This window comes from Miscanthus floridulus, chromosome 8 (genome assembly GCF_019320115.1).
Source record: "Miscanthus floridulus cultivar M001 chromosome 8, ASM1932011v1, whole genome shotgun sequence".
NCBI classification, from domain to species: domain Eukaryota; kingdom Viridiplantae; phylum Streptophyta; class Magnoliopsida; order Poales; family Poaceae; genus Miscanthus; species Miscanthus floridulus.
The window spans coordinates 176,924,533-176,939,239 of NC_089587.1; positions in this window are offsets into that span (position 1 = coordinate 176,924,533).

Consider the following 14,707-nt stretch of genomic DNA (forward strand, 5'->3'; position numbering starts at 1 on the left):
ACTAGTTTGTCGGCAAGCATGTGAACCTCGGTAAAAATCATTGTGTTCATCATTGATTCCGAGGTGATTGGTCTTCATTGTTATTCATCCTTTGTGATTGATTGGTTTCTTCATCTACACGGCGGTATAATCTTCTTGATAACTCTTTTTACATTACCGCAAACTAGTTGTCAAGCTCTTTAGTGTAGCTAGTTGTGAGAGCTTGCTTGCTTGGTTGGTGTGGCTCTTTAGTTAGCTTTTGAGAGCACATTAACATAGGGTAGTGTTATAGCTATTGTGTGAATAGATACTATCTAAACTAGAATTATGGTAGGTGGCTTGCATTTTGAGTAGGCTAGCGCAACACTTGCTTCGCCTCATAATTGTCTAACCATTTGTTAAGTGCTGTTGTAGAAATTTTTATTAGGCTATTCACCCCCACCCTCTAGCCATTAGGACCTTTCACATGTGACACACTCCAAAGTGATTCTCCACCCTCGGATGCAAAGTGTGTTTCTTCTCAAGGGTGGAAGATCAACTCACTTGGATTGGATGACCAACATCTGCTCAAACCGATGTGCCAAGGATAAAAGTACAACACATACTCACTCTACACCAACCAGGGACCCAATCCACCAGAGGGGATGGGGCCACATGCCAGGTGGAGAGGGGGTTGGCTTAACCCCCCCTTTGGTCAACCGACCCCTAGGAGACCACCACCGCCTTTGTGCAAGCACCCATGCAAGGAAGCACAAATGTGGAGCATCTCAACCCTTGATTTAATGATGGTGTAATCCAAGGGCTATTGTAACACCCCAGGTGTTTGGCTTCCACATTTGCACTTGCATTTCATGAACATGAGCATCATTCATCCATTCATAAGCTTATATCACATGAAACATGATTTCGAAACATTGCAACATGTTGCATATTTCATGTGTGTTGTTGCTTTTATGAAATGAATAGTGTGCAACACTTAAGTGCAACATGTGCAACTCACTTTAGTGAAACAAAGCTATTAGTATCACGCAATAAGATCCTAAAACATGTGAAACATGACTAGGAAATAAATGTAACATTTCATGTGTTTTTCATTGTTTCAGTACATACAATGCTTGATTCTTGTGTGACCAAGGTGTGGTGTGGCTAATAATTCTCTTGAACAACTTAGTGACACCTAGAATGTCATTTGGAACATTGTTCATGTTGATCATGTTGCCTAATTATGATTTCAAATAGTGGTTTGACTTGTTTTGACTCCTGAACCCTTTTGTTTAACTGTTTAAAAAGTGTAGCTTAGAGTGTTTGTATGTCTGAGCAATCTAAAGCAAAGTTGTAGCAAATTTTATAAGGAACAAACTTTGTTTAGAAGCTAAGTCATGAAAATATGCACAACATGCTCAAAAAGGTCCCACAAGTCAGTTTTGGGGTTGTATTTGACACTTAGAATTTTTCTAAGTATAAGGGCTGGGTTTCAGTTTCATGTACCCAACTTATTCACCTTGTAGCTCCCAAACAAAGCCAAATTAGCTTGAGCTCCAATTGGCAAAGTGGAAGATCACACTTAGTACTACAACTTTGTCAACTATGCCATGAGCTGAATCCTCACGGTTTTGGAAATATGGAGCGATAAACTTGCTCTGTCAGTCGGTTCATTTGGAAACTGAATCGGATTTTAGACGTGCTATAGTACCCGATCGGCAGCAGGACTTCACCACCATGTGGTGCCACGCGTCGCCGGCCGCCTACCTGGTCAGGCCACGTCGGGCCAGAGCTCGGCAATTGAAGCCCCAGCACACCACCGAGAGCCCCCCTGTGCCACATTTCATTTCTTCGCTTCCTCCACTCACCACAGCAGTCGTAGCGGGCCGTCGTCGTCATCACCGGCTCCGCCATGCTCGTGCCTGCTCGCCGCTGCACCATAGCCACCACCGTCCCAACCATAGCTCCGCTATCGCGTCACGGACCTCGTCGACATCCTCGCTGAGCCATCCAAGCTTTAGGTGAGCGGCATTGCCAAATCCACGCACCACCGCGCCATGGCCGCCATGGTCACCGCCGGTGATCTCATGCGGACACGCTTGACAGCTTCACCGTAGCCAGTAGCAGTAGCGTAGGCAGGTCCACCTTGGTCACTGGAAGCTGATGCGCACCTTGTCCGGGCACCTAGCGCCAGGGTTCGCCGGAGCGCCGCCGTGCGCCATGGCCGACGTACTTAGAGGTCGATAGAGCTTCGGTTGAGTAGGTCAATCGTTGCGGGAGGTCGAGGTAGTCATGGAGGTACCCTCCTCGTCGCCGGTGAAGTCGTCGTCGGCGAGCTTCACCGCTGCCGCGCCATCACGAGCGCCTCCCCTGTTATGGTGTCGATGACAAGTGGGTCTGGCTGACAGGCAGGTCCCACGCGTCAGTGATAGTTCTGTTGTAGGATAGTTCAAATTTACAGATTTCTATGCTGTTTTGTGAATTTTGTATCTCCTTGATGGTAGATCCAAATGATGTGATTCAAATTTTGGTAGAATCACAGTAAAGTCTAGTATTTAAGAAAAATATGACATGAGCCCATGAAGTAGAAATTTTGGATGAATTAAATAGGAACTTGAAATATGTTTTTAAATGCATGCAAATTTGTTTAAATTATATCTTGAGTTTCTGTGATCCAAAATTATGAAATTTTGTGGGTAAGCTATTCTTGCTTAGTAGAAGCTCTAGTAAAAATTTGAGAGTCATTGCATGTATGGTTTTTGAGTTATAGATTTTCCTATTATCATTGATTGATACTTGTGTAAATTTTTGTAAATTATCTAAGAATCCTATGACCATGAAACTTTGTGGGTAGTATCCTAGTACCTTAAGGAGGTTAGGAAAAATATCAAATCTGTTGCTTGACACTTTTCACTAAGGTTTCCTAATTATGTCATTTTAAGCCATTATGTCTTATCATTTTTGTGTACACTGTTATACTTGCTCAAATGGTGTGAAATTTTTATGATAGCCTACTTAGAGCATGTAGTATCTACTGTAATTTTTGAAGATTTAATGGTGTAGTTTTCATATATGTTTACCATTTCCTCTAATTAATTAAATAAATTAAGAAAAGTATTAAAAGAAATGTTTTCGTGATGAACACCCTACTTTCTGGTGTTCTTGTGATATGTGTAATAAGTGAGTAGAGTTAGTTTTATCCAATTATGTGCTTACATCATAAGTTAATAATTATCTGTTTGCATTATGTCCTTCTGGACAGATCTGGGGATTTTGTAAAGTTCCCCATGATATTTTGGTTTGCTGTGAATGTGATGAATATAAAAGTTGTGGATAATTTATGTATCTAGCTCCTGTCAAAATTTGAGGACATTTGGCCCAATAGTGTAGGAACTACAGCTGTTTAAAGTTAGGTTCCAGTTTTGCCTACTCTCTGTCTTGTGAAGATAGAGTTCTATTGATTAAAGAATTCAACCTAGTAAAGGTTGGAATCATGCTTAGAGGTCTGAAAATGAATTGTAGACAATTTCATAAGCTTTCCAAATTGTCTTGTTGCATGTCATTTGGATTTATAAATCTCCAGTGATGACCAGTTTACTGTACCGCTATATAGTCCCCCTTTTGCTAAAATACAAATGCTTGAGTGTATGCTTCGTTGCCACGCCCTCGTTGATTGTTTAAGGGCTAGCCTAACTTGAGAACATACTTAGGTGCAGGTGCTAGGTCATTAACTGAAGATGAGCAATTATACATTAGGTTGTATAAACTTGGTAAGTAAAGTGATTTGAATAGAGCTTAAGTGGAATATGCAGACTACAACGAACATGTGCATTCCCCGAGCATCCCTGACTTCGTTCATGTGCATCCATGATATTTATCTTGTGCATTCATGCAATAGGTGTGCCGGAGGGAGTGACGTTGCTGGAGTTCGAGGGAGCCAACCAGGAGGAGGAGCCCGAGGTGCAGGAAGCCGACGAAGCAGCCGCCGCGGAGGAGTTGCCTGAGTGCCCTGACCACCAGCCTTCCTCTTTCCTGAAAGGCAAGCCCCGGAGAATATTAAGCCTCCCATGTTTTCACAAATACATTGAGTATCTTTTATTCATTGATGATGCATTAAGTATAGGAATTGGTTGGAACCAATTGTTGCATTATATATCCCTCCTTGTCCAGATATCGCACTGAAATCCTATTTAAGTTCAGGAATGGGTTAAATGCTTAGCCATGCTTAGTGCGGTAGAAGTCAGGTGATTTCTGGTCACCTGCAAGCTTTAGGATGAGGTGGATCACGGTTGGCTATATTTGCTATCGTGGAAATGAACCATGTTAATAATGAATTAAGACCGGGAGGAGTCTTGTGTAGGTTTGGACATAGTGACTCCGTCTGAGTCGTTTAAGGACCAATACGCTGTACGTCCTCATGTCATGTTGAACGCAGCCTAACACTTAGCTGGCCGGATAAGTTGTTCCGACTGCGAAGTCAAGTAGCTCAACTTAGGCCGTGATCCGTGGGGGTTGGATGCATTTTGGAGGAAGTAAGGATGTGCGGAGAGCCATTGGCATAAGTCCAAGGGGAGTCAGGTGCTTAAAATCCTGCACGTCCTGGCAGAGTGGTTCTCTGAGAATGCAGGGCGGCCCAGACCTACGTCTTTTCTTTTATTTTTCTCCTGAGTTGTACCAAAGGTGACTTGTTTGCGACCCTAACGGGGGAAGGAAGGTTTGTGTTAGGAATAACCCTCCAGCTGGATAGGAATCGATTTGAATCGCCATCTCTCCCGGATAGTGAGAACTTGACTGAGCAGCGGCAACGTAGATTCAATTAATTTAACGATATGGTTAAATGGATGATGATGATAAGGTTGCCACAATGTATATCTGATATGGTTAGTAATGTTTGCACCCTAATAAAGTGATTGCTTAGTACATGTGCTAATATAGATGACAGGTTAATGGCTAAAAGTCACTGCTAGTTCAGGTTAAGAGTTGATCATTATTACTTATGCTTTTCTGCAAAAAGAAAGTGTTAGCCAGATCCACTAAATTAAGCTATGCATAATCCTTGGTGTCATTTGTTTTGGTTTTCGATGGGTAAGTCTAGCTGAGTACCTTCTCGTACTCAGGGTTTATTCCCTCTTGTTGCAGATGACCTTCTATATCAGGGATTCTGTAAGTATTGTCTCCACCCGGCGGGTGATGAAGACTAGATCGTGGGCATGATCTCCGTTTCTCTTATTCGAATGCTTTTGCGGGTTGTGATCAGTGAACCAGTATTTGTATTTGAACTCGGGTGTGTAAGTCAAACTATTTGCTTCCACATGTTTTACAAGACTTGTTTTGTAATAACGATGACTCTGTGATGATGTAATCTATTTGCAAATGTCTGCGAAATGTTGTAACGTATGATATGTTATGTTGAATTACTATGATCTTGGTTGTATGCAAGTTGGTTTGAAATCCTTCGAGATTTCAGTTGACTACCGGGTTTATATGGGCTCAAGTTCGAGAATTTGATCGTTTTGACGATTGTTTTTGTACCTATGCTCTTATAAATTGGTCGGTTCCATGACAGCTATGGTGTGAAGCACATGGATCCATGAGTCTAGCTCTATCTATCTATAAATAGCGGCTCACACCCCCTCTCCATTCATGACTTAAGCTTCAAGAGAAGAGTAGAATAACTCCACTTTATCTTTAGTAGTATAGGATAGCTTAGTGTGGGAGATAGAGTTGACTAGTGAGCTTGCTTGGGTTTCTAGATTTGGTTTTCTAGTGAGTCTGATATAGCTCTTGTACCTTTCCCTTTTTAGTAAGACTAGGGTACTACCCAAGCCACCAGAGGGGCCATAATTATATACATATGCAACCAATGCCATCCTAATAAACAATAAACAAGTTATTTGTTTGTCATTTAGACGGTGTTTAATGATCCCATTCTATTTTATCGGTTGCTTGTGTTTCTCTCTTTCGCTTCTATTCTACCCTCCGTAGAGATATGTTGAATTACTTATCTAACAACTGCTTGTCTACCCCCGCCCCATGTAATCGGTCATTGGTGATCACTGATCAGTGTCACTAATATCATGATACTAATGATAGTCCACTCCATTACTTTGCACCGTCGCTAATTTGCTTAGTATGATATGTTGTTGGGGTTCTAAATTTCTAATTGTAGGCATTGTTCACCTAAATGGTCATCTAGCCCATTTAAAGACGACCATGTAAATGCTACTCGGTACAAAATGAGGTGCAATACAAGCAGTGTTCAAAAGAGGGGAGAACGTCAGCACTGTGCCCCATCAGAGTCTGGCACGAGAGAACAGGCCTAGGAAGCCCATCGTGCTATGGCACCACTACCTACACAAAGTGAGCGCTTGCACACGCTGAGTGAGGTGAGACCTCTGTGACACTTAAAGGGGGAGATGTGTCAGGATAAAGTTATTCAAATTGTAAACCATATTATGTTATCCAGCTAAGAACTCGCCTGAACTATCTCCTGCTTCTCTTGTTTTTTGATCCTCCTTCCAATTCTTCCCCCAAATCCTCTCCTACCTGGCTCCACTGCTCACAAGTGGTATCAAAGACACCGGTCCTCAGCTCCAATCGATCGTCGTGGCTCATTTCATCCAATTGATTTGGTTGGCCTAACCTCAATTCGATATGTGAGCTGCAGCCTAGATTGGGGATTCTGTAATTTCGATCAGGGAATCACGATTTGTGGTGTGTGTGCCTGTCGATCTGGATCACAGCTCCCTCACCAACCATGATCACTTCACCCACCTACAACTCGCTACGTCACCATGAATCCCGAGACAAAGCTACTCCTCGAAGAGCTTGACAAGCGTTTCTTCGCCCAGGACAACCGCTTCGACAACCTCGAACACCAGTTCATGACCAACACCAACGCCTGCACCACCTGCATCTAGGTGCTAGAGAAGGTCATGCAAGTGTTCGACGAATGGTGCCCCGACATTGAAGGGATCATGGATGATCTGAAGCAGGAGATTGGCAAGCTCTCCACGTTGAAGGTCATCGGTCGCCTCTCCAAGCACTAGGTTTGGGTCATCATCGACACATCCACTTTGGCCCCTGGTGTCTTCGCTTCTATGCCAACCTCCCAAAGTGCCTTCATCCCCAACCCCAACAATGACAACTCCATCGAACTCAACGATGTCGTGCGCTCACCTACCGGACTACTAGCCGATCGGCCCTTCGGGCACCACGTCGAATCATGGACCCAGGCGGGTGATTTCGGAGTGGTCACCACTCTAATCCCATGCCCCGGCAAGGGTACGTTGCCTTGTCACCCCTCTGCCTCTGGTCCTCCTGTTCTTCATAGCGCGCGTCCGCCACCCGCACCTAATCGTCCACAGGAATCTGGTTCGCAAGGGGTAGTGGTGGGGGTCTGAAAGCTCTAGTTTGGTTTTGGTAAATTAATGAAACCCTAAGTGCTAACCTAGTTTATCAAGTGATCATGAGATAGGTAGCACATTCCAAGTGGTGAAGCAAATGAAGATCATAACATGATGATGGTGATGCCATGATGATGATCAAGTGCTTGGACTTGAAAAGAAGAAAGAGAAAAACAAAAGGCTCAAGGCAAAGGTATAAATGGTAGGAGCCATTTTGTTTTGGTGATCAAGACACTTAGTGAGTATGATCACATAGGATTGATAGTCGTACTATTAAGAGGGGTGAAACTCGTATCGAAATGCCGTTATCAAAGTGCCACTAGATGCTCTAACTCATTGCATATGCATTTAGGATCTAGTGGAGTGCTAACACCCTTAAAAATGTTTATGAAAATATGCTAACACATGTGCACAAGGTGATACACTTGGTGGTTGGCACATTTGAACAAGGGTTAGGAACTTCACATTTGAGTGCGGACAGTCCGACGGTCCCACCGGTGCCCTATACAAGAAAGACAGAGGTCACTGTAAGTGACCGGACGCTAGTCTCGAAAGGACCGGCACGTCTAGTCAGTAGCAGTAGCGAAGACGCTGGCGTCGGTCTCTGACCGGATGCTGGGTCACTTAGTGACCAGACGCTGGAGGGGTGCGTCCGGTCCTGCTGACGTGGCAGCACACAGGGGAGACGCCATGTGACCGAACGCTGGATGAGTCCGGTCGAGCATGATCGGACGTGTCCGGTCGTGAAAAATCGTTTTTGGATGCTTACTGGAAACGGGACACACAACTTGTTAATCACCTAGATAAACTCGAAGATTTACTTAATAGTCGTATTATGTGCTCGAATTTGTCTTAGAAGCAGATTACGTATCATGCTTGTGAGATGTGCAGCTCTAACTCATATGTCTACGTAAGACTTGATGATTTATCCAATGAGTGACATTCATCTCAATTTGTCTTGTAATTGAATTTTGCGCCGCTTCTAGACACATTGCTCTAACTCATACGGACAAAGAAGAGAGTGATATATAGACCATAAAAATGCTTCGTATGTACATTCTTTTTTTTCAAAGGGAAGAGGACTTATGTTAAATCTGGGTACAATAAATCCCCAAATTACATATAAAAAAATCTGAAATAAAAAATACATAATATTCTATCCAGGTTCTTGCATCATCTTCTTCTCCAATGGCTTCCCTCAAACACTGGAGTCAAAGTGCAGTCCTTATGCCGAATCCAATGACGAACCCCAAACATTGGACATGCCACAAGATCCAACACTTCAGAATCAGTCCAAAATGCATCTAAATTGCTGAAAGAATATCGACCATTGCATCGTCGGGTATGACATTGATGCAGATTCATCACCTTGAGACCTTGATTTCCACTCCACGACCATCGACGATGAGATCGATGACCCGAAGTCGCTGCCCTCGTAGGGGGCTCCTAGAAGCACCCCTCCCCTTATAGATAAAGGCCACAAATTGGTCGTCTGCCAATAAAATCGATGCATGCAATGGCGATCTCGTCATAGCAATCACCGAAGTCACCGTAGGTCACACGAAAATCGACCGAAAATCATCTGATTCGCCAAAAATTTATTTGGACTCAACCCTAAGACATAAGAAAACTGTAGGGAAAGGATGAGTCCCCTCTCCTTGTCCCGACGAGGAAGAAGGAGAGAGGCCCTAGGAACGACGGTGGCAGCGGTAGAGCAGGAGCAGGCTGGTGGCAGCGGCTCTACCCTAGGCGGCGGCAACTGATGATTTATATGCCACTTACTATTATGGTAGCGCAGCAGTTATCACATATGCTGCTCCGGGAGTCAAGAGGCAAGAATGCAGGAGGAGATCAAGATGCAAGTGCAGCTAGCAATGAGTCAAATGCAATCGCAATCAACGCTGGGAGTCACCATTAGCCCCGTTGGTCAGATGAAAAGCAGTTGTGCTTCTACGGAGCTGCCAGTTATTCAAGATGACGCTGAGTTGCGCTTCCCTGTTGATGACATTACCAAGCCTCTAACAACATGTGAGCTGCACATTCCAGATGGTAATAATGCATCAATCATGGTGGCTGTCGGGGTTGTATCTCCAATAGACCGAACGAAGACACCAAGAATCCATGGGTCAGTTATTCAACCTGGATATGCTAGCGTCTCGGTCGAAAGAGTGCTCAAAGGTTACAGCAATGTTCCTCTTGACATTGCAAGGCACCACTTAATGTAGTTGAAATACCAGTAAGTTGTACTATATATACTTCCCCACGTGTTTAATTACTATATCGTACTTCAATTTACGTGTGAGATGATGAGAATAATCTTCTTCTCGTACAGTGGTGTTTGCGGCAGCAACCAGGTAATAACTTGTGTGGATACTACGTTTGTGAATTTATCACTGCACACATAAGAAGAACTCCTGAAGATGTCCTCAGAGAACGTATATATCAATTTTTTATTTATTTTTAAATGAATATATATATATATGTATTAATAATTTTTCTTTTATTTCAAATGCAAGACTGAATGGTTGAAACAAAGGGTCATGCAAAAAGACCATCTGAAAGCAGTTCAAGAGTCAATAGCAGGATTTCTTCTAGAAAAAGTGCTAAATCCCAACGGCGAGGTCTACTTTGATCCTAAGGAATAAATAATGTAAATTAAATGTTTATTGATATCGTTATTTTCGAGAACAAGATTATGAAAGTGTTGTATATATACATATATATCTATAATATATATAGTTTCATACTTTATTCGAATATAATAATGCTCGAGATGAGAATTAGATGTAATTATATGCGTGCGTGTATTTATATTAGCAGCATAGAATACGTACATAAAAATATATTATATATTAAACAAATATGTGTAACTAAACTGAAAACAAATTAAACAAAAAAAGAAAAAGAAAAGGAACCTTTAGTCCCGGTTGGGGTTACCAACCGGGACTAAAGGGTGCGGCCACGTTTGCTCAGCTGGAGGGCCTTTAGTCCCGGTTGGTAACACCAACCGGGACTAAAGATCCCTCTTTAGTTCCGGCTCGATGACCCAGGACTGAAGGTTCCACCTTTAGTTCCGGAATCGTTGTTTCATTGCGGTAACCGAGACTAAAGACTGTTACCGCCCAGGACAACCAAACCATCCTGGAGTAGTGTCCAACTCTCGTATAACATGAGATAGAATGAAAAACTACGAAAGCCCTATATACTTGGGGCATAACACTATGTACTTTAGATCAAAATCATTATTATAAGGATCTCTATGAATTTTATCAAAAAAAATCTGCCCTTGCACCCTGTTATCCTATTGTCCCATAGCGAGACGTCGTAATCTAGCGCTGCATGAGCCAAAGTCTCTCCTTTTTGCTAGGCCCAACTAACCCGAACCAGCGTTGGCCTTTTTATTTTTGTTCGAGTATGGTTTATTCAGCACGTATTAGCACAAGAAAGCCAGTTTCTATAGGCAATGTCCTAGCCACCCTGATCTTATCCTCTCTCTTTTTTAACATGACCTCGTTTAAGACGCTTTTTTGGCCCCTAGCTCAGACGGGGCCTACAGTCGAAAACTCGAAAATAAGGGTAAGTTTGGATGCCAAATTTTTTGGCAAAACGCTATTGTAGCGTTTTTGTTGTTATTTGATAATTAGTGTCCAATCATAGTCTAATTAGACTTAAAAAAATTCGTCTCGTGGATTTTGTCTAAACTGTGTAATTCATTTTATTTTTTATTTATATTTAATGCTTCATGCATGCGACCAAAGATTCGATGTGACGAAAAATCTTAAAAAATTTGACGTTTTGTGGTACAACTAAACAGGCCCTAAGATCCAGCTCCAGTCTACATACAAACGGCCACGAATCTCACAGTAGCGCTCAGGCTTTCGTTGTCTCCTCCTTCAATTCCGTGGCTATGCCAGTACACGACGTCACCACCTCGAGTAATCTAGAAGCGCCTCCATGGCCGCCCTCCTTGCAAAAACGTCTCAGGAGGACGAGCACCCCGTCCGCCAACTCGTCGAAGGATACCCAAGGGGATGGAGGCGCTGTCGTGGCAAGCGAGCGCTCTGCGGGATACCTTGCAGGCTTGCAGTGGTACGAGGATCAGAGAACATGAACAGCACGGTCACTGCCCTCGGTTTCGTCGACCGCCAGGTTCAGGCAGCCTCCGGCGAGGATAGTGAGATGACTTGTGTCTGATTCGGCCGTATCGCAGGTGAGGGTGCATGTCATCACGACCTCGAACGAGAACATCAACAGCACCATCGAAACTGCCGAAGGCCATCTTTGCACAACTCGGTGTCGTCCGCCAGGTGGTGAGAGACTGCTCCTCCCTCTTCTGTACTACTCGTACCTCATGTGCATCTCTCAAGTCTGAAACATCAATCTGCACACATCACACATTAGGTATTAATGCATTAGTATTACTCGTCTTTATTTATGCATGTTTGGCCGGGGAGGGTCACCGGAGTCTGTCTGTCCGCTTGGGACCAGGATCGATGAAATTTGACTCGACGAAAATACTGCTCACAGAAGAAACTCTTATAAGGTCTCGTTTAGATGGACTAGGACTAACGGTTAGCCATGGCTAAAAAACATAGTCAGCTAGAAATTAGCCAACTAGCTATTAGTCCATATTTATTTGGATCCTGAAATAGTTATTGGGTTTTATAGACTAGAACTGGTCGTTAGTCGCTGATAGTTGGATTCTATGGACTACTCAACTAAAAATTAGTTAGGGCTTCGGCTAAACTTTAGCTTACCTATTAGTCCTCTTGTTTGGATTCTCAAGGGCTAAAGTTTAGCCAACTAAGAGGCCGTTTGGTATGGCTCCAGGCAGCTCCGGCTCCGGCTGACACCCTGACACGGAACACTGTAGCAATACTGTAGCTCGGAGCTGTTTTCCTCTTGCCACCTTTATCCTCTCACTGTAGCGCAGTTACTGTTCACAGAGCCGGTGAAGCTCGAATTTCTGGCTTCTCCGGCTCCGGTTCTGACACGCTACAGTGCATGAAACAGTGCAGGAGTCGAAGCATCACGGAGCGGTACCATACGGGGCCTAATTGTTAGTCCAAGGGATCCAAACAACGCCGAAGCAGATTGTTGTACCAAAGTGGGACGTGCACAGCATCCGAGGGCAAGGACGCTCGCGGAGTGGAGAGGCTGATGGCAACAATAGTGACAAGCTAGATGTGTTGGTTGATAGTTTAGGCTCGGAACGATACAACTAAACAAGTTTGAGTACCGTATGGAGATCCGATAGAACTGTAATGAGACCCGAACATTGTTTAGGTACCTAGATGAGCGTTTTGAAAGTTTAGAGATTAGGATGACACAACAGCATAAGTTTAGGAATCTGTAGCGGACTTTAATCTAAAAGAAATCTGATGTTTGAAACTATTGTGTATGCTTGTACTTAGGATCTGGCTCTATGGTTGAGATTTGTTGGTCATCCACAATGTTGAGAAAAGATGACCTTAAGCAATAAATAGGGACATGAATTGAATTGAATTGCACAAAGTAAATGCTCAAAGTAAATGCTCAAAGTAAATAGGGACGAAGGAACGCGACGATGTTTTGCCGAGGTATCGAAGAGTCGCCACTCTCCACTAGTCCTCGTTGAAGCACCCGCGCAAGGGTGTAGCCCCCCTTGATCCGCGCAAGGATCAAGTGCTCTCTACGGGTTGATTCTTCGACACTCCGTCGCGGTGAATCACCCACAACCGCTCACAACTTGAGTTGGGTCACCCACAAGCTCCGCCAGGTGATCACTGAACTCCCAATCACCACCAAGCCGTCTAGGTGATGGCGATCACCAAGAGTAACAAGCACAAACTCTCACTTGACCATGACAAGCCTAATGAGAAGGTGGATGCACACTTTGCTACTCTTAATCTTCACCAATGAGGTCTCTCTTTGGATTCTCAAATCTCAATCACCTCACTAGGACCTTGCTCTTCTTGGCACTCTCTAAGGTGTTTCTCAGCTGTTGGAATGAGCAAAAGTAACTCCACACACGAGTGGAGCTTCTATTTATAACATGGGCTGAAAAATGAATCGTTATGTGCCTCTACGGGGTGACCGGACGCTCCGGTCATGTTGACCGGACGCTCCGGTCAGTATACCCCGAACTCCAGTGTTTATAGTGTGACCGGACGCTGGCAGCGTCCGGTCAGCACTGACCGAACGCGTCCGGTCACGATTTTCCCTCTCTGGAACATTACTGGAGTCGACCGGACGCTGCCTCTCAGCGTCCGGTCACTTGACCTCTCAGCGTCCGGTCAAACCAGACGCAATCACCTTGGTCAAATGAACTGACCGGACCCTGAGCCAGCGTCCGGTCACACCAAAGCCAGCGTCCGGTCAGTATTTGACCCTCCATTCACTTCCAACTCTCGAACATATGTGAATGAAGTTTGCTCCATTAGATCATAGGGCTGTTGTGGAGCTGCCTAGTGCTAGTTTTAACAAGTGTGCACCACACCTAACTCACTAGACTCACCTAGGTCAAGCTACCCATTCATACCCCCCTTAATAGTACGGCCAAAGGAAAAACAAAGTCCTAAACTACTCTAAGTGTCTCTCCAACTCCAATCGACACTTAGAACTAGTCCATCCTTAACCTTGTCGTTCATCCTTTGAAAACCGAAACGAATTCCATCGTAGGGGCATGACCACTTCAATTGCCCAATCGATCTCCATTACCATGACCTAACTTAATTGCCTCTGCAAAACACGCGTTAGTCATAGTAATCACGTATTGTCATTAAGCACCGAAACCCAACTAGGGGCCTAGATGCTTTCAGTTGGGTTCTATGGACTTCTCAACTAAAAACTAGTTAGGGCTTTGGCTAAACTTTAGCTTACCCATTAGTCCTTTTGTTTGGATTCTCAAGGGCTAAAGTTTAGCCAACTAATTGTTAGTCCAAAGGATCCAAACAACGCCGAAGCAGATTGTTGTATCAAAGTGGGACGTGCACAGCATCTGAGGGCAAGGACGCTCGCGGACGCTGCCCTATCTCCTTGAGTGGAGAGGCTGACGGCAACAATAGCGACAAGCTAGATGTGTTGGTTGATAGTTTAGGCTCAGAATGATACAACTAAACAAGTTTGAGTACCGTATGGAGATCCGATAGAACTGTAATGAGACCCAAACATTGTTTAGGTACCTAGATGAGCGTTTTGAAAGTTTAGAGATCGGGATGACACAACAGCATAAGTTTAGGAATCTGTAGCGGACTTTAATCTAAAAGAAATCTGATGTTTGAAACTATTGTGTATGCTTGTACTTAGGATCTGGCTCTATGGTTGAGATTTGTTGGTCATCCACAATGTTGAGAAAAGAT